This window comes from Teleopsis dalmanni, chromosome 2 (assembly GCF_002237135.1).
Source record: "Teleopsis dalmanni isolate 2A chromosome 2, ASM223713v2, whole genome shotgun sequence".
Classification (NCBI taxonomy): Eukaryota; Metazoa; Arthropoda; class Insecta; order Diptera; family Diopsidae; genus Teleopsis; species Teleopsis dalmanni.
The window spans coordinates 227,345,084-227,367,667 of record NC_051847.1 but is presented as its reverse complement, the minus strand read 5'-3'; the positions used below and the strand labels follow the sequence as shown (position 1 = coordinate 227,367,667).

At 31.3% G+C, this 22,584-nt stretch overlaps 1 protein-coding gene across 2 annotated transcripts in view; it reads left to right on the top strand.

The window, feature by feature from the left end:
- Positions 1-22,584, top strand: part of LOC119678368 (octopamine receptor Oamb) — a 107,510-nt gene that overhangs the window by 50,980 nt on the left and 33,946 nt on the right. For both annotated transcript variants that reach the window (XM_038090157.1, XM_038090159.1), the window contains exons 2-3: positions 2,325-2,516; positions 2,586-2,765. The gene's annotated coding sequence lies outside the window, so the exon portion shown is untranslated. The remainder of the gene's footprint in view (positions 1-2,324; positions 2,517-2,585; positions 2,766-22,584) is intronic.

Below are 22,584 nucleotides of genomic sequence, written 5' to 3'. Positions count from 1 at the left end.
TTCAAATAAAACACTTTTTTGGTTTTCGAAAAATAAATTTATAAATGTATTATATATTAACTAAATAAGTGAACACAAATAAAATAAAATTGGAAATGAACACAGAAAATGACTTACAGTTGAGTGAAACACTGCAATCATAATAGATCTTTTCTGCCACAATCGCTACAACCCTAACCGAATAAAATGCACCGAGCACTTCGGATGAGTTTCAGAATGTGCTTCTTTGAAGAGTCGAATCCTATTATTGACTGAAAACACGAACTTCCACCCTAATATTCCACTCTAGTGTAAAGATGGCTAGAAAGATACTGAACAGACACCTTTTAGTAAATAAAATAATTGGAAAACATTTATGTAGAATTTTACACCAGCCTTGATCTGCTAAAAGTTTTAAAAACTCTTCTCGAAACATAATTCACCAATAATATTAAACATAAAAGTCTTATACTACTCAGAAATATTTTCGAAATATGTATCTCTAGCAATGAAAGGTAATTCCAAAAGAATTTAAAAGTAACTGGTGTCGGCATCATATATCACATATGTAACTTAATTTTGATTTATTTCAAAATAGTATACATAAGCTTGAGGATACAACCTGCTCTTGACTGCGAGTCCCATACTTTTCAGATATTGCTATTGGCATACTATAGGTATACTATTGGTTCTTCATTGATTGCACTAAAACATCTCAAGCATGCGATACTATTCTTAACATCATATGGTGTTATCCTTTCCACAAAATGGGGATGTATTGAGTACAATCAAAACCCCCCTCATATATTTCTTTTAAATCTTTCTTGATTTTCGTTGTTAATCGTTAACCACAATTAAATTGATTTCCTTATGGATGTTGTCTTACTTTTCGCCTTTGCTATGCCAAAACAAACGCAGAAAATCAAGATTTACTACATTATAGAGTAGAGAATTAAAGGATTCGAGACAAAAATATATAAACAAAAACCATGTGGGAATCGTCAATAATATTTATACTTGTTAACTTATATAAAACATTTTTTAAACTGACATTATGTATTGTGAGATATGAAGATGTTACCAGATATCTACACTGTATGGAATATAACGTTACTTATCAGTTATCCATCCATAGGTAAGACTATATTAATTTTGTTGACCGCAAAACCATGCATGTATCTGTTGTAATTCCATGATATCTGACAGAGTTGAGTAGGTACTTTTACGTCTTTAGTATTTAGTAAGTGCTACCAAGTATTTCTAAAGATTTATTAAAGTGTCTTTTTCCACAAAACCTTGCTGGGACTTGAACTTAGATCCTGTGTGTCATAGTTCTAGTACACACATCTCAAAAAGTACTCGGACTTTGTAAATAAAACACACAAATTTAAAATTTATTTCAAATTTATTTTATCTCATTCAAAATATGCTTCTTCTGAAGCGATACACATATGCCAACGCTTAACCCAATCTTCCATACACTTTTCGTAGGCCCGTGAAGGTATGTCTTTGAGTTCCTTCAACGAATTCTCTTTTACCGATTCAATCGACTTAAAACGCTTACCACGAAGGGGCAATTTGAGTTTCGGGAACTGGAAAAAGCCGCAAGGATCCAGATCTAGCGAATATGGTGCCTGAGCGATGACAGTGGTGCCGTGTTTGATCAAAAAATCGCGTACAACAATAATTTTCCATAGTAAAAATCGTTAAATGCACTTGAGATAATGTCACATTAACAGCTGCTGTAAACAAACTAATTGACAGATGGCGCTCAAATTTGTGCCATATGTCAAGAAAGGGTGTACCAACATAGCATAATTTTTGAAAAAGGTCTATTACTTAAGGAGTAGTTAACAAACAACAAAATCCGGATACTTTTTGAGCAGAAGGTACTGTACTATAAAGTCGATATGAAATACTGTTCTCTACAAAAACTATGGTATTTTTTTTATATAAAATAAATATTGTATCATAAGAATCCATAATCGTTTCAGTTTATAAACCAAAAATATTCAAAATATTTGAGTTTTTTCTTGCTCAAATGCAACCACTTCAAAATATTTCTAAGAATTTAGATGTTATTCGCTAAAAGGTAATAAAATTTCTGATGTGCTCATAAATTTCGCCTTCTTAAATATATTAACTTCTCCTGTTACAATTTTGCATCTTAAAATTGAATAAAGAACACATACTCTAAGTTAAGCCATTTGCTGTTTGCTATTTGCTGATATGTGATATGTAGTATGTGATCAGCTTGGATTAATAAAAATATATTGTGTGCCAGAGAATTTCCTATAGTTTTGCATAAACTCAATGAAATTTTTATTTTAAATTTTTACTTACAGAAACTGTGCTGTATCGACTTCAAGTGTTGCAAATAGCCATAAAAATATAAGACAACTCATAATCTTCTAGTGCGACACAGTTTACTTTGTATGCCAAGGACGTACTACTCAATTTGCGGTGCAACATTAAGGCTTACGTATTCTGATACAAAATATCCTTTTTCATAAACGATAAACCATAAACCATAAACCGTAAGCTGATGAAATTTTCCTTTTTTGTGTAATATCTTATATACATACTAATATTTGAAAATTGTATAGAGCTGAACGGATCGCATAGACAATATGTTGTCACAAATGAGATGAATTATTTACCCGTAGCACCATTTTCATGGCTTACGAGCGGCAGCGTTTAGGCGGCGGCTTATCAACATGGATAGAAACTATGAAGTAACAATTCATAATTTATGGTTACAAACGCCCAACAAACTGCTTCTATTGGTAAGTAACATAATATTTTCTTTATTAGTATGTATACCATATTCCACAAGATTATTAAGACTTTTTAAATATTTCTCACCTAAACACTTTAAATTTATTACCAGTAATTGATCTAATGGCTATATGGTTTTGTAACATATTTAATAAATCAGTCGAAAATTGCCTTGAAACACATTTTACCTTTAATCTGAGATGATGAATAACTCGACCTTTTGTTAAGTATTTGCATTTTTTCAACTTCTATATAATAAATTATTAAGTATATATCTGCAGCAATGCTTTTTTGCCTACTGTTTAAAGTTAAATAAAATGACTTTTATGCTCTCAGCAAAATAAAAATAATGTTCTGCAAAAAAGGATAAAAAATTACACTTGTCAGGAGTTTTATTAATAACGATGCCCTTTTTATAGTTATAAAAAAAATATTTCAGAACTCAGTGGCAGTATTTCAAAACTTTTTCTATTTTCCGAGCATTGCAGCATGTTTTCCGCACTCTGATAAATGTTTTATAAAGAAGTTCAAGCATTTCCACTCAACCCAATGCACTGAATTAAATGAATAAAAAAATTAAAAATTAAAAATTAAAAATTAAAAATTAAAAATTAAAAATATAAAAATATAAAATATAAAGAAATTTGAAATGATTAAATTATTTAATAGATAATTTTAAAATTGAAAAAATGTTTTTAAAATGGAGTAAATATAATTTCATGCCATTTGGACACTTTAAATCCCAACCCGCTCGTGTACTCGACAAACTCAAGTAAAATTCTATTTCCGTTTAAGTTGTTAATTGAAAAGCATTTACGTAGAATACTCATACTGACTTGCATAATTCTGCAGAAATTTAATGACGGAACAAATGCAATTGTAACACGTGCAACCAACAAATTCCTTTAATGCCACTCTTACCTCAATTTTTCCATCTCCTATCTCAAAGAAGTCACTGACTAAATCCTTTCATCACATTCGTTTCTGATTCTGTTGTGTTTCTGTTATTTCTGCTATTTGAAAACATTTTTCCAATAAACTTTGCTTAGCACATACTTGGCATACATCGAATATTCGTATGAGGATACGAAGTATTTGCAGATTGCGTTACATGTGAAGTACGTGCTTGGAGAACTTTCTCCTGCTATGTATGCAAGCAAAGAGTGGAATGATGCAATCAATTTAAATATTTCTAAGTTATTGTACTTGATTTTAATTATAGTGCAGTAAGTTATGTACATTAATTATAGATTTTTGACTGTAAAAAACTACTTTCCGTTGTCCCATATACTTAGATAAGGTGTTCCTTCAATGGTGCTTTTTTCAATATATCGACACTCAAATACATGAAAATAAATCTCTTAACTAACACCATCTATTTATGAAGATTATCCAAGCAATGGTTAGTTATCATTGACATTCGAGTAGCACATGTCAAACTGTTTATGTCCGTGCAGAAGAAAATGCTTTTAAAGTGATAGACTGTGAGATAGTAAGAGGCACACTTTCATCTCAGTGGCTCTGTTAATAAAAAAATTCTCACATTTGGAGTAAAGAAGACATACCTAAGTTGGATATTTTTACGACAGATGGACATATAAACTATTAGGTGCTATTTATTGACTGGTCACACGATTGGCATGTAATTGTTTAAAAATTAAGAAAATTAGAATGTCATTGACAGAACATGTTCATCCATATATCTATTTAATGTATCCAAATAAACCAAATATCGAATATAAACGAATTGTTCGAATATTTTGATTAGTTCAGAATGTTTCAATATCCCATCTGTAGAGTGTTCTAGTTGATGGGAGTATATCCAGTTAAAAAGTCAGTGGTCAAATAAGTTTAAATCTATATGAAATTAAATTTTATAGGATTTCCAAATAATGATACTGAATTTCCGTCGATTGTATTAAAGTATAATAGCGCAGGGAATTAAATTTCAAAACAAAAATTAATCCTTTCCATAATTTGCATACAAAACGCTACATTCAAAGCAATTACTACGATTACTCACGATTGTTAAAATATTATAAAACATATTGTTTAAACACTTTATTTGGCAATATTGAAATCCGAAAGTACCTTTAAGAATAAGATAGAACACGTTGGATTTTTGCATAGGTTTAATTCGCCGTCAAAGTCATAGCGTCTCTTCAAAAGTAAGCGCTATTAATGTTTAATTAGTGAATTAATTAATTAATTTATATTTAATTATTATTAATTTTCTAAAGTTAATCCGATTTTAATCTCACATAACCTTCATAACAGCTACGATTGCATTAACTAAATTCAATATTAATAGGTTGGTCAACTAATATATAATAAGCTAATGCCTGTGGTAGGTGCTTACTACCACTTTCTAGACTTTGAAGAAAGTCAGTTACTTCAAGTAACTGAGCATTTGCATGCTGTACAACGTGCATATCCTAATTGCTGGGTCGGGCACATCTGAGATAAATTTGGCTTTGATAAACACTTCTTTGTTGTAAAATCCGTTTATTTAATCTAGCATTATAAGTTGCAACAATAACAAATTAGTTATTTTTTATGTTCACAAGAGGTTTCCTTAATGTTTTGACAAGTTATTAATAATTAAAAATTAAATGAAATAACTTATAAATTAATTAAAATTGTAAATTAATTAAATTCGGAAAGTATCTGAAATATGAAAAACCTATTAAGTCTTTGCATAATTCAGCTCGCATTCAAGCACCTATTTTCAAATAGAAATTTGCCAAAGCAATATTTATTGACTCAAGTTAAGTGCTCAAAAGGTGGGTTGTTGTAGCAGCAACAACAACAACAACAACTTCAACCTCAATTTTAGCGCAAATGATTTGCACGTTTTGCTGCTTCACTTAACGAATAAAATTTAAGTTGCTCTCCTGTTGCTTGATGTTGTGTATTTGGCACGTTTAAGTATATTAAATTGACTCCCAGTTGACAGTTAATTTACAATACAACACCCTCGATGCTAAGTAAAGTGAAGCCCAGAACAACACAACGCAACACACAACACACAACACACAACCAAACCTAAAACAACTTATAACACCTTGTACAAGGGTTTTTAACGTCAAGTATCTCATAGATACACTCGTCCTGGCGTGCTGGTGATTGTCTCCTCTCCCAACTCATCGACATATACACATAAAACAATTTGAATGCTGCGATTAATGAAAGTGTAAATTGAGAAAAAGACCAAAGCGAGAGCTTAAAATAACTTCTTCGTCAAATCATTTAAAAAGTGTCAATTTGTTTAAATTATTCGCGAGCAAACTGACGAGTAATTTGCTTTAAGTTTGCACAAAAGGCGAAAAGACATCAAACTGAAAAGGAGGGAAAGTACAACTTGTACAGCGGTTAATTGTAAAGGATCACCTTGTCGAGCTGTATGTAGTGTTTGTGTGTATGTGTGAATTTAATGTTTTAGTCTGCATTTTATATTCGATTCTCTGTCTCTGGCTGGCTTCAGTGTTTAGGATTTCGAATGCTTTTCTGTGGTTTCTGTAATTCAAGTGTAATTGTGGGTTTGGCTCATTACCAGCACGCAGGAGAACATTTGAGACGGAATTCTAAACCAAACAACAAATGCCATTCGGGTTGCGTGAATCCAATGAAGAAAATTACTACGAAATGCATGTGTTGGCATGAAATCAAATGGTGGAAGTGTTTGTATGCATGTGTGTGTGCGTGTGTGCGTGTGCTGGTACGCCATATTGATTTGGCCAATAAATATTTGTGTGTTTTCAATTGTTTGCGAATTGAGTGGCTTCCTTAATTGTTCTTCACTCGCTCATAAGCCACTTAAAGTGGTTTCTGTGGTTTTGAGATACTTCAAGTAATCGTCGAAACAATCCACAATTTACTTAATTTTTTTGGATACCTAATCGATTCAAGTGTTCACTTAATCAATGAATATCAATTTCATAGATATGTTTTTCTTTTTTTTGATATGAAAGGATTTGAAGTGAAAGAGTTTACTTAGCGTCTTATGTATGGGGAACACTGTTTTGTTTGCATTCCTCTTAATATTACTTCAATGTTATCAATCTGTATATTTTATACATAGCTACCATTCTTATATATCGTGTTGTTTCATAGCTTTTCTCTTGAAGCTATACACAAGCAAAATAGTAGTTGTACAGTAGTAGATTTGTCTGTTTTGCAATGACCTGCTACCCAATTACAGATAACTTATTTAGCAAGGATTTTTTGGGCTATGCTCCAAAGTTTTATATAGATTAATAAGTATAATATAGATTTGGCTATTTTGTTCTGATCTACATTAAGACCGAAAAGTTTTCGGAAATTCTCATTTAAAATTCGCGCGCTGTATATTTTTCGATATTTTAAGTTTATGTAGTTTGGCAGAAATTAAGGACAATTACTATGCCAAAAATGAGCGCGATCTGTCAGACAGTTCGTTTACGGCAGCTGTTGAAACCAGTTCACCTCAGTAGGGCGTTGCGAAAAAAACAATGGAAAAAAATATTGAACAAAGAGTTTGCATCAAATTTTGTGTTTCGAACGAAATTTCGTGTGCAGAATCGTTGCGAATGCTACAAAAGGCTTATGGGGAATCAGTTTTATCGAAAACTCAAGTTTATGAGTGGTACAAAGCCTTCCAGGACGGTCGTACGACCGTCGAAGACATTTCGCAACGCACTACTGAGGTGAACTGGTTTCAACAGCTGCCGTAAACGAACTGTCTGACAGATCGAGCTCATTTTTGGCATAGTAATTAAGGACAGTGCTGCCAAACTACATAAACTTAAAATATCGAAAAATATACAGCGCGCGAATTTTAAATGAGAATTTCCGAAAACTTTTCAGTCTTAATGTATGATCTAACTACAATAAACTTATATACGGTAGTGTTTCGAAAACTTACTGCAACGCTTTACCATGAACTATCACTCAACTGCTTGTATTCCATGCAGTTTTAAGATTTAAAGATTTACTTCAACGCTTACTATAGGCAAATACCAAGGCTTTACTTCTAGGCTTTACTCCATGATATGTATAGGCAAGTCTATCAAGTCTAACCCAAGCTGATTGGGTTGTTTTGGCATGCGTAGCATAACTATCTTAAATAGCAGATTTAATTATCTATTTGTAAAATTGTTAACACAACTGGTCCAGGCCTAAGTAAGACCAGTTGACAAATATTTCTTTTAGTGGCGGCTATAATAACATTGGAAGAATGTAGGTTAATATACTGTTCCTTTGTCAGACTATTATAGTAAAGGACTGGGTAAACAATGGTGTTAAGTAACAATTAATTTTTTTATTCCTGATATGTACTCAAAATACTAACAATTTCATTATTAACATTGACCAAATACACTTTCGTTATATGAACCAACATTTACAATGTAAAATATTTATAATTACAAAATATTTCATGGTGGTATTTAACTTTACCACAATATTACAATAAATACTAGGATTTTTTTTTGCATTTTACTCTATTTTAATCGAGAATAAAATTGTTATGGTTTTTCAGCAAAAGCTTTCGTCGCAGTTTTTCGGACGAAAGTGCAGATAGGTCTGTGATTTTTTCATAAGCGGCTACGTGCTCAGATATTCCTGCAATTTACTGGTATTGAGTTTTTACTAACCTTTTTAATACCTATTAAATATTCTATTATCTTCTATATTTTGTTCTGTGTGCTCTCTGGATAAAGGAACACTAGCAGAAAATGCAAATAGAAATTAACAAAATATAATAGTTTGCTTTGGAGGAGTTTTTCAACTACTTTTTCCTATGAATTCTTACGTTGAGTCATGATTACATTCTGCTTAAAAAGTACTCGGATTTTGTAAATAAAACACACAAATTTAAATTTTATTCCATATTTATTTTATCATGTTGTGTTAAAAAGTAATATAACAAAATGCAGTAAGTGCCAATTGATATATTTCTTTTGAATCTCACCTTTCAGATCAACACATTGCGATTCGAAATATATGTTCTTCGCAGTTTAAAAGAAATATTTACTTAATTTTTTAAATTTTCTTAACTAAAATTATAAATCATTTAATAAATATCGCATAATCATTGCAATATTTCCTTAGGATGATGTGTAGGTGTCCCAACGCAAATGTGAATACTTACCAGGCTCATATAGGTCTTTATAGTTATGTTTATGTAGCTAATGCAAGGCTTCTGTGAATCTACTAAATTAGCAAAATATTGAGAAAAGCATAAACATGTTCTAGTTGCGAGAAAAACTTGTCCATGCCATAGACATCAAGTCCTTGCAGCTTTAACAAGGACTGTGTAAAAGTTTAATGTATTTTAATGAAGGGCAAATAAAATTACAACTTCGCTTTCATTTAATAAACTTCGTGAAAAAATGAATTAAGGGAAAAACCAAGTTGTGTACTTTATCAGCGCAGTCGAAATTGCAGCTTCATTAAGTCCAATTCAGTTTTAATTTAATCAAAAACTCGCCGACTGCAGTTCTGGGTGTCCTTTTGGAACAAATATTTGTTTTTAACACAAAGCTATATCCGCAATGCAGTAGTAGCCTTTTACTTTTTAAGGATAAATTATTATTCAGAATTTTATTTTATTATTTTTTCTTTTTTTATATTTTTAAGCATTTTCTTTAAGAAAGAAAATACCTAAGATAAGTAGAAGAGTGTATTGAAATCTCAAATTGTGAAAATCTTATCGACACAATATATTAAAAAGAATCATTATTATTTAAACTAAAATGTTAAAACGTCATATTTTTATATATTTTATGTGTTGCTGTGATTGCAAATATTCCAGTTGCTTAAAGTACTCTTTCATTTCATCGACAATCGACTGAACCACTTCCTTTCGTGAACATAATGACATCAGCTTTCCCCTTAGTTAGCCTAATTTGTCCAACTTCCACCAATGCTCGATTTGAGAATATCACAGCAAGTGCGCTTTTTCCATAGCAAAAGGATAGAAAGTTACAACATCGCAATAACTTTTGCGGTTCATTTGAATCCTTAACTCGACTCTGTAATTTTTATTTTTGATATTTCCCTTTCATGTATTTCCGTTCCCCCTTCTAAACTATTCCTCAATATTCGTACGAAATCATTTTCAGCCCAAATGGCAATTTGCTTTTGTGCGGAGAAAATAATTCCAAAATTTCGATTTGAGACCTTCGATAACAATTTTTTTTATTGTTACACGTAAATTATTTTCCTTATTATGGGATAAGTCGATGGAGGGAGTGGAGGGAGTGGAATGAGTGGAGGATGGTGGTTAGAGGAGGATTATAAAAAGTTGATTCCACTTGAGTGCTCAATTAAGGTAAGAAAAATCCTGAAAGGTTTGATATCAACAAAAAAAAAACGCGCTTGACTCTTTATTTTTTTCTCAATTTGTTTTTCCTTAGCGTTTTTATCAGGAAAAGTTGAGCAACTTGAGTAACACGATTGCAAGTTTATTGATATCTTAAGTTCTGCTGAGTTATTGCTCAAAAATTACAAAATTGCAATAAAAAAAATAAAACTATTCTCAGATAAATGTTTGACTTTTATAAATTGTTTGGCATTTTCATTCAGAAAATAAATAAATAATTTGCGTAGCTTCAAATGTTGCTAAGTATATATTGTAACTGTGAAGAATAGCCATAACAAGGATAATCGAGTTAAAAGAAGATTAAAGTTTTCGAATAACTGGACTGAAGGCTATTAAATTACTTTCATAAAAGGTACTTCGTATGTAGTGCTTCAAGTCTTAGAATTAATATTATACAATGGTTCTACCCAAACAAATCTGTTTGGGTTAATAATTTTTCAATAAACCAATGGATATGCAAATATGTCGTCATCAAATGACGTATTTGCCAAACAGCGAAGTTAAGCTCTTTGAAGAATTTTACGTTATAAGTATATAGTTTTCAACCATTTAAATTTTTATTTACGAGTAACTAAAACAGTTAGCTTTTTACTGATTATTGGTCAGAAATAAGAACCACTTTTTTAACTTTAATTTAACAGTTTTTAAGGGGTTTTCGAATAGCAAAGAAAGAAAGAAAGGACAAACACAAGTTGATCGGAAAGATCTATTAAATTATTATTCATGACATAAATGCCAAGGTAACATTCATTTTACTCTTACCGATTTAAATCCTAAGTAATCTGAAGCAGTCCTATCCTAACATCAAATAATAATAAGCCTTGCTCGACGTCTATAAATTCTAGCAGCCTCTTATACTGGGCATAGGCTGTCTATAAGTTACTTCCACCTTTTGCGCCGCAACGCTACGTCCTTAATATCTGTAATGTTGTTTATTCTTCTTCCTAGAGGCTGCAAAATGGTGATTATTTCATTCAACATTGACCTTCTCCATGTTGTTTTTGGACGGCCTCTTCCTCTACTACTTTGCGGCTTGCATGCCAGCGCCTGTTGACAAATTTTGGTGGGAGCCTTTCGAAGTGTATGGCCGATCCATCCAAATTTTCTTTTACGAATATCAAGGTTGACATCTCTAACATTTGTTCTGGTCCAAAGGTCTTGATTTGATATTCTGTTTGGCCAGAAAATACGCAAAATTCTGCGGAGACACCGGTTAACAAATACTCTCAGCTTGCTTTATATGTTTTCTGTAACAAACTAAGTTTCGCAACCATACAGGAGATCCTAACATCAAAGGAAATACTTAAAATATATGAAAGCTCACTATTTTAAATAAACATGAGTTAGACTTTATATTCGCAAGAGAGATGTTGTGAATGATTCGTTTCGGCCCTAGGGGCGCATAATTAGATAGCATCGACAGAGAACCGGTTGAGAGGTTTGTTTTCCAAGTCGGTGACCGTTTCATGTAGATGATGGTATTAAATTGGCTTACTAGCATATCTTTTTCATTATCGTATAAATACTAACTACATCATTAGCAAGTAACAGCAAAAACTACAAATATCTAGTAATAGCAAATATCTCGAAATAGTAGTATATTCGTATAATTTCTATGACACATAATTATGAACATATTTGTTACCCATATAAAATACCACAATTATATTTCACTCTTATTTATTGCTGTCTTCCAGACTTGTAAATTTACAAGATCTAATTCAAACATAAAGTTTTGTAAATCGGACCCTTAGTATAAAATTGGATAAAAACCAAAAGGCATTGACATTATGGCAAAATTAAGAGTTATCACCAAGCTAAAGAGCTGCTTCGACCATATAGCATCAAAGTGGTGTCCTTCCCTAGTGGAACAGAGCTAAGACTGCTAGTAAGTAATCTGACAGATCATCACCACCTGTTCTGCCCAACAAGTTGAAACTGTCAGAGATGGCAGAATGTCACTTCTGTCTAAAAGAAGAGAAGACTTTTCATCAAATTCTTCGTGACTATCTAGATTTGATTTGGATAAAGAGGAACAGACTTGCCCATAAACCCGTATCTTTGTGTAATATTTCAAACTTTTCAATGAGGCACACTTTAGACTTCATATGAAAGCTTAATTTTGTCTATTCAGTAAGATTAAGGTATTAAGATAGCAATGCTTCGTACCATAAGGAAACCAGAAGCTTGTCAATTTGCGGGTATACATTCTTGAATATTCTCAATGAATTTTATTCTTTAATTTGAATAAAAATGAAAGAGATTTTAGCATTTTTGGTCATTCATTAAAATGTAAGCAATTTTAGGACACATTTAAGCAATGATGGCTCATAAAAATCAACTGCAACACAATTAAGCATACTGAAGTGCAAACACTTGGACACAATAGCCATTGACCAACCGTAAGCACTGCATTGCACCAACAAACGTTAACATATACAAACACATTTACGCACAAAGATATCCTTGTTATTTGCAGATAAGGTGAGTGCATGGCATGGAATTATTAAACATTTTTTGTGCTGGAATTGCAATTTAGCATTTTCTGATGTACTTCTGCAACTTGTGAAATTTGCACTCCCGCCAAGACTAGTGGGGCACGAACCGTAAGCAATTATGCCGACCGTGGCTGTGGTGCTTGCTGTATTCGGTACCAAATGTACAGAAAGATACTTTTCCACAAACAGCACAAGTTTCAAAGCTAAACTTTTTGGTACATAAAACTGAATGCGATTCAGCTGGTAGCCAAAAAACCAACAGAGGCATCATAAAATTCCATATGGAAAAGTCATTTTGCACACTTAACCACAGATAAAGGAGGAAGCATCTCCAAATCTCTCACTAGCAATTCGAAATTTAAATTTCGGTATTTATTTTGGGTACATAAATTTATTATCAGAAAAGGATAATTACTTTCGAAACAAGTTTAATTAAATAGTTTGATTATTTCTTATGGGTTCACGTCTGCAAATATGGAAACATATGCAAATTTGAAGTACAATAAATATCTCAGAGCAAACAAATTTTTAAATTTTCTCATAAAACAAACAAACCGTAAGGATACTAGATAAACTTGTGGTGCAAGAGGACAGTATTATCTTTTATTAAAAATACATTAAGGCCACATAAAATTTAAGTAAATACTTCAATGTCTGTTTGAAAAGGTCCGGAAGATTATGTAAAGTAAAAATCTATTTTAGGTATAAACTGCCTACATGAAATCCTTAAATGCGTATTCCTTAAATAAACCCAAACCGAGTCAACCGAGTCGTTTTGGCACTGCAATATTTTTAGTTATTTTTAGTGAAATAATATTTTTTTTGCATACCACACTGACCGTTTATTATCAACAACACATCAACATAAACACAAGGCTGACATGAAATTAAACACCAACACCCACGCAAACATAAACGTCACTCACATACACATAAGGACCACAGCAATGCTTATAAGCGCATAATAGACATGCTAATTAATTCATAATTAAATTCGCATAACGATAGTTTAGTCCTCAGCAGAAAGTGTGGGCCGAGTGTAGTTGAAGGTAATGGAGCACTAATGTCAATTTAATAAATTAATAAGCACCAGCAATAGAAGCAGTAGTAGTGGTTGTGACTGTGCCTGTGACTGTGCCTGTGACTGTGCCTGGGGCTCTAATAAAACATTTATTTAAGTTCTATTCCTAATCTGCACTATGAGTTAATTATAATTTTAGCAAGGACACAAACCAAAATACACATTGACAAAAAATTACAAACATGTGTATTTACCAAGTTTAAATTAGAAGTCACTCCTGCATTCAGTTCATTGCACTGAACAAAGCCTTGTGTATGACTTGTGGAATTTATTCAAATCTTGATATATTTTTCATTTACAGAGATAGCTTAAATGGATTCAGTAAGTACAGCTGTTAACAGATAAATCTTTCTATGGGTTGGTAGATATGAGTACTGAGAAATTAGGCTTTCACAGCTTTATAACGCTGCTTCTTCAAAGAAGAATTTATAAACAACAGCCAAGATGGCAGCCACTGAAGCGGATTGAAAAAGGCATTCGAGAGGGTAGAGCGTAGAGCTCCTCCTTGTTTTGTCAATTAATTTTGTATAGCTCGTCTTTATAGTAGGTTGCCACCAAAAGGCAGGTTAGACAACACCTGTGTAAAACCAGAGTATGATTCGAAGTTGGAGACCCAAACCGCGGCACATGGCTATTCTTCAGCAGTAAGTTGCTCATGTGATTTTAGGGGCCCTTTCAGCCAAATTATCCGTCCAGCTGAGTTTCAAGTCCAGAATGATACCCAGATATTTGTCTTTCGTGCTTAAACCCACCGTAATACCTCTTATCTTGGGTAGGAAGAAGAGATGGATTTTATGCTTTCTAATGAAGAGAATAACATCCATCTATTCTGGATTCATATTTTTAATTGATTATTTTCTATTGTCTTTTTCTATCGTTATGAGCTTTTCCTTTCTATCCAAGTAATGAATATTAATATAATCAAACTTATCAATTTACTAGCATAACCCAAGAATACATAAAGACGTTTCATCTTCTACGAAAGCTAATAATCTTAATCCCTAGATTTTAATGATATTATGGATAAATAGTTTTAAATTCAGTAACCATAGTTAAGTCGTTTAGCCATAATCCTTACCAGATAGGATGTCATGCAAAGGTAAATACCGCCCTCAGCAGGAATTTCTTGCACGTCATTTATTACTCCTTCGTCTGCTTACATTTTAAAGCACAAACAATTAAGTAAGCATCACATTGACGAAAACTGTCCTATTAAAGGACATTTTTGACCTGATTATTATATTAACAGAAACTGTTGCTGCTGCAACTAGAATTATTGTTGCTGTTACTGTTGCTGTGGTTCTGGTTGCAGGCTCCTGCTGAGCTCAGTGACTTTAACAAATTTCATTTTCCTCTGATAGACATTGTTGCATCATGAGGCCATCTAACAAGGATGTGGCTTTAATAGAGTTTTATTAACTTTCATTCATTTCATTATTAAATTAATTTTAGTCAAATTTCAATAATAATGTGATTTTATATATGCTATTAATATATTGGTAGTATTAGTGTATTATTTTGTGATATTTTGATATGTGAGAAAATACAAAATGTCATTTAAAATTACGATAAAGTCAGTATAGCAATTAAATACTCATCTACAAGATAAATTTAATATATTTAATTAAAAGCTGTTTCTTATTAAATTAAAATGGTAATTTGTTTAAAATATTTAAATATAATTCTATTTAAAAAACCAAGTATTTTTTTTTTTATTTATTTGACCATTAAAGACGTGTCCTTATCTAAGACTTCCTCTTCATTTTCCTTAGAGCGATGTTTTATAAGGTGGATTTCAAGCCCGACACATAACCACATAATCACTAGTTCATTATGTGCAAATGATTGTAGCCCTCCAAACGGACCCACTTGAGGTTGTATGTCAACTTAGAGAGAATAGTAAAAAGGATCATTCTGGCGTTTTTCAACTTAAGTAAAATCAGACAATTTACCTTCTATGCTTACTTTCTACCACCGAGTATTTATTGATATTTATTGTTTACGTCACTGTTGTTGAAATTACCTCAAAGCACACTTTAACTGATTGAATATAAGACTTGTTAATTGCGTTACATATAAAATTTTGACAATAAAATTGAAATGCAGATTTATGATAAATTAAATAATATATTTTTCGTTAGGATTTGACGTGAGTCAACAGGCTTTGTTTTCCAAACGTATTCATTTCAAAACATGGCATTCAAAAATTAATACGCATAATAATGATTGAGCAATTGACATTCTTTGTAGTACAAAAATCCGAAATAAGTGTCACGTCACTGTTAATTGCCAATCGATTTTGATTTGACTTCGAAGTACCAAACTGCACTAATGTCAACCGCAAATGTTAAACGAAATGCAAATAGAAAACAATGCAAATGACAAAAACACGGCAAATCAAACAGACAAACAAACAAACAGACAAATAAAACGCCATAAGTGTCCTTGTGAACAAACTTCATAACATTCAGGCTCACCTACACCCATACCAATACAAGTGTATTCTGTATCGCCAGAAAGTCAACTACGTTTCTATTCAACACAAAGAAGCTCAATTGGTTCTGTGTGCGTACTCAATCAATATTTAACTATTCCGTTACAATGCAAAACATTAATCAATCAATCAGCTACTCACGTAACATTGACGTCACTAGTGTTGCTGGCAACATTATTGTTGCTTTGCTACATGCTACATGTACCTTTGCGTTCGTTACCTTCACTGGCTTACACAGGCTGCCTTAGCGCTCTGTAGTAGTGAAGGAGTCATCCCTTTTGTCGTCGTGATTGAAGCTTGTTTGTGTGACATTTCGGCCAGGATCATTCGTTGTCTACCTTCGCATTATCATCTTATTTTTGTTTGTAATTTTTTGCTCCCTTCTCGCTCCGCACTAAGCACATCTTGACTGCTACAAATCAATTTCATGAATTTTAATTTTAACAACACAAAGGCATTTGTATATCTTTTGCAATTTATACATGTCGCAACTGTCGCACCTGACAATTGCGCTCATGAATTTTTTATTCTGTTATAATCAGTATCGTTAACGTTACCAGTGCCGCTGCCGCTGCCGCTGCCGTTGACATTACCACACTGTCTTGCCTATCTCATTCCCTTTCGCAGTTGTCCTTTCAATATGTCATCAATTTTATTTGTTCTATTTTTCATGAAGTTCCTTTTTTTGCGGTTGCATTGAATTGAGGAAACAATTTTGTTGTTTACCTTTTGGATTACTCTCTGCCTGGGTTTGAGTTTCTGAATATTATTTGCTTCATTTTTTATTTCTTAGTATTGATTGACGGTCCTTTTCTAGCAGTCAAGTTTATTATTATGTTTTTCTGTGTCATAGATGTGCAATTCTCATTCAAGGAAATCTTAAAGGATTCGTACTTTTCACATATGAATTTGACGCATTTTGTTAAGATTTCCTCTACGGATATTTATTATTTCAGATTTCAGTTCTAAGCTTCATTATACAATATTTCAACAAAAAATTTTAGACATAACATAAAGAGGGATTTTGAAGATACCTCGAGTTAATAAAGAGTAAAAGTACTCAAGTGCACTGGCTCAAATAGCTTAATTTTATTTTATTTTCTATATGAAATTGAAACTTTTTTTTTTAATTATTATACATTGGAATGTGCTTGAACCTAAATGTATCTTACTAAAACAATAAAAACTACTTCAATTTTTTTCCCTATCAGTACTATTATTATCAGAGCCAAAAGAAATATGTTAGGCTAAAATGTACGCTCTATTAAGAGGATATATTTTTAAGTTTACAGACTTTATTAAAGAGAACGAAAATAGTATTGAAAATAGAATAGTATTAAAACTTAACAATTAAAAATAATAAAAATATAATTAATTAATTCGATTATTCTAAAGCTGGCTTATGATTTCGCTCTAATACAAACACAGCAAGTCAAATTGTTAATAAAACTTTCACAACAAATTAGCAAAACTCCAGAAAAATGTACGAACATAAAAGTCAAATACGATTTTGGGTCAGTTGGTTAAGGTGCGCTGACTCTGAGCTTCAAAATTTGGCAGGACACGAATTCGATTCCTGATACTTGCAGTCCCAAAAAATTATTTACGAATAATTAAATACAAGAATTATTTCCAAGACTATTAAATTATTAAAGTACACCGAGTGAGTATTTTGAAATTACTGATTTTATTTAAAACATTGTTCTCCATTTATACAAAATAATCTTAAAGCTAACTTTACTTTTTTTACTACCAATGTTAAAATAATATGTTGTCTGTTATGGCTAATTTTAGTGGACTGTATAATTTTTAATTACATTTCATGAAAGGTCAAAAAAAGAACGAAAGTCCGGCATTTGGAATTCTTCCTTCTACTATCTTTACAAATATATTATCATATATATTATTATGTTACAATGTTTGCTATATTAATGTAGGGTATTTTCAACCCTAATTTTTCTAATTTTCATAATTCTAGCAATTTAGGCGATAACAGACTTATAATAATAAACTATAGTAATATAATATAATAATTCATGTTCAGGATTGAAAAAGCTGTATGGTTATTCAAATATTTAATAATATAAAAATGAATTTCTGTTGTTGTAGTTCATTCCTGTAAGAAAAACGTTTTTATGGTAAAAAAAATCTATATTCCAAATTTAATAAAATAAAATCTGGAGATGTGACATTGGAATATATATTAATAAGTTACTCAGTATTGTAAAGTAAAACCAATCCATACATGTAATCCTTTTCATAACAGCACTAAAACAAAATAAAAATGATTACTAACCATATAAAATATAAGCAATAAATGATTCTTTTTATTTAGTTGTATATGATATCTGTGTTCATATAAGCTGAAAGTAGTTATTACCGATAATCTAAATAGACTTCCTTCCGAAACGTGCACTCCGCTGCATTAGCAAAAAAAGTTGAAAAAAGAACCAGAACTTAGTAGTATATGTTTTATTTCAATAAACCTACTTTGCTTACCTAGATTAAACAGAATGGCAATTTATCATAATAAATATTTTCCCATGTTGTTTGTTTTTATCTGTTATTAAATAAAGTTATTACACCATGTCAGAGTGTAACCCATCTAAATTGTGCACATTATCACACAAATAAAGATATTTCTTTTTTTCTTTCCAAATTCAATTAATTACTTAACCAAATTAAGCTCCTTTAATAGTGTTTCTTAAATAAAGTCCTTAAAATCCCCTCAAATGGTTTTCATTTTTCCTTATTATTTTAAAAGGATATAAAGAAATTAGTACAAGGAGTATTGTGTGATATATGACTTTGTTTATTGAGAACTTATGTCAGCAACCTATTTATAGTTTCAAGATAAAAACATTTCACTTCAAATTGAAAGTAATTAAATATTCCCTTTGCAAAGAGACTATATTATTTCGATTTGATCCCATTTATTTGAATCCCAACTATTTTGGAATGGAAACATAAATTGAGTTTCTCTATAATATGGTTGCTACATATATAATAAATGGTTAAGATTGCTTTTCACCACACGTTGCTTTTAAATAAATATTTATAAATATTAAAATTTTTCTCCACTTAAATTGAAAATTTCTAAAACTCAAAATAAAATAGTTTTATGTGTTTATATGTCGTGCCATATATGTCAGTTTAAATAAAATTATCCTTTAGTTGGCATATTTGAGTGTCCCTTTAAATTCTCCCCTTATCGGCACCGAACTTAAAGTTTCCATATATTTCACTTGATGACACTTTATAGTCGCTTTATTATCAGAATTGTCAGACCGGATATAAATATGCGTATTCACCATGGCACAATAATATGTGGACGCACACCAGTAACCAAACTACAAAGAGGTTCGCACGGATGTCTACGTATCTCTGTTAATGGTTACGAGTTAACATTTTATGTGACTACAGCGTGGTTCTGGGTTCTGCTGTTCTGGGTAAATTGCCTATGCGCGCAGAAAATGTCTTTGTCTTGTAAATTAACATATTTATTTGAAATTTATTTACGGAAAGGATTTACAAATTTGATTGAAGGATCAGTAAAAGCACAACCAATTTAAATTATGTGCTCAAAAACTTTATGGTTTATAGAATGATTTCCAAATAAAACAATTAAATCAGAAATACTAAATATAAAAGTAAATTTTTATATTTTTTAAATGAAAAGAAATTTATTAATTTGGAGTATACAAAATTCTTCACGTGGCGTATGAGTAACTTTCACAATGCATGTAAGGCGTTCGCATGGCGTATGAGTAACTTTAATAATGCCTGTAGAGGCATTTCCCTGTAGAGGCATTTCCCTGTAGAAGCATTTCCCTGTGGAGGAAAATGAAATTTAATTTTATTAATAAATTCACACTTTATAAGTTTTAACGTGTGGTTTATTGTTTTACAAGAGTTAATGAGGATATTTCGAATAATTTTATAGCTCCGAACATTTCGAGTGTTTACGGACATAAATTTTGATTGTTAACATTGTCATTAATAATTTGTGTGATTTAATGCTGTTTTGTTCACTTCGTTATTATTTTGTTATTTTTTCTGCATTTCATTTATTTTCCTTTCGTTGGTAGTAAAACAAAAACTCATAAATTTCGTGGCTTTTGGTTTTATTTCTGGTAAGTTTGCTCCATAAACCAGCAAGGCTAGATGCAAGGAGGGAGAAAATATTTTCAAATTTTTTTTTATCAAAAAACAAATTAGAAATACGAAAATTCCGAACGCAACAGCTGTGTTGCTCATTGATAAATGTTTCAATGGCATTTTGACACAGCACTTGGGTATAGAGAAATAAGGAGGAAAAGTCCAAGAAAAAAGGAAACATTTATTGACTACAAGGATTTTGGCTTCACATGACGAAGGTTAATTTAGGTAGAATTCTGCCAATAAAATTTTAACGTAATTAGTGCCTTTCATTAACTTTTAAAAGTACTGTAATTGATTTCATTAGTTTTTCTTATTTTAAAAATTATTTCCAGAATTATAATTGGAGTTTAAAAATGTGCTTCAATAATTAAATTTTTTGTTAGCTACATTCACAGCTTCACAACCTTTGATTAAAATAGTAACATCAGCATGATTGTCTCAGTACAACGTTCCTAGATTAAGTTCTATACATAAGAAAGAATATATAAATCATGCGATAAATAATACCTCAACAAACAGAATAGTATTGAAATTTAACAATATTAAAAATAATAAAAATAAAAATATAATAAATTAATTCAGTTATTCTAAAGCTGGTTTATGATTTCGTTCTAATTTAAACACAGCAAGTGAATTTGTTAATAAAATTTTCATAACAAATTAACAAAACTCCAGAGAAGTGTGAAAGTCAAACATGAAAGTCAAATACTGCTTTGGGTCAGTTGGTTAAAGTGCGCTGACTCTGAGCTTCAGATTTGGCAGGACACCAAAAAATCAATTAATTAAAAATAATATAAAATGAGTTTTTCTTGTTGTAGTACACTACTGTCCGGAAGATCTCTTTATTAAAATGATATATAACTAAAACTGTAATATGAGTACAAAATTTGATCCTGACCATTTCAACATCCAGCTAATGTTTTAGATATATATTTAACAGATACTCTCAGCAATATTTAAGAATATAATGAAATCGAGAGTCGATGGATAATTGTACAAATACAGTTATATATTATTGGTAATACGTAGACCCCATCATCTCAATAGAAAATTATTTAGTACAAAAAATTTTTATTATTACTATTACTATTATTATTATAACCTATTATATCATCTAGATTTAGTATTACTATTATTCTTAAACACCAGAAAGCGTTCCGACTTGAATACATTTATTGCTCATAAATGCCTTGATCCTTAAAGCTGTATATTTAAATTTTGCGCAATATTATTTCTATTATAATAAAATGTGATTATACAGAAACGTTTTTCGTATGCTTTACAAGATGAGATACTCCTGTTAATCCACTTTTTAATTATAACACACAATCTTTCTTATTGAATCAGTATTGCCGATAACATTACTAAATTTTTAAGGTCTAACAACAGAGAATCAGATTGAAATGTTATCGAGATTAGTGAAATGTTATCCTTCAAAGCAACCAAAGGAGCAAACACTTCCTTCAACATAATTACAGCACATTAGTATTGCAATGTCACAACATTTTCCTAGCGTGGAATGTTGAATTATACAGGATGTGAAAATAAAATTTGCTTTGAAGTGGCGGTTTTCATTTAAATGAGTTTCTAGCAAAAATTTGCTAATACTTTTAATAAAGGTACTGTAATTATCGTGTTATAAGAATGTTGTAAGAAAAATCACATTTATATGCGTAATACCTAACGCGCTTAGCGGAGTTACAAGGAGCAAATTAATCACCTTCCACGTTATTACTTTCAACTTGGATTTGCTTATTTGTTTGGCAGCCGTCAGCATATTTTCCTAATAGCTCCCAATATTCAACGTACTGGGACACTTAACTAACTAAACAGCTTTTTGTCCGTTCAAACAAGGGACAAGTACATGAGTATTCACTCCTTCGAAACTCCTTTCCCCTTTCGAAGTGCTAAAGTTTGCATGTTTAAAATTCACAAAAAAAAAAAAAAAATTGTGGAACTAAAACGAAACTGTAAAGGATTAAGGAGCAGACCTCGTGCCTGCTCCGTTTTTATTCGCAGCGAACAATAACGGCAGGAGAGCAAATGTAATTTAAATCGTTTTGCATACACAACCGGAAGCAACGCCACTGCTGGCGTCAATTGTGAATGATTTAACATTTGTAACCTTTGCGTGTGTAATTTAATTTAATTTTGCAATTAATTTGTTGAAGTGTTGAAGCAATTATTGATTCAATGTACAAACATGAATTAAAATTTTAATGAGCGTATT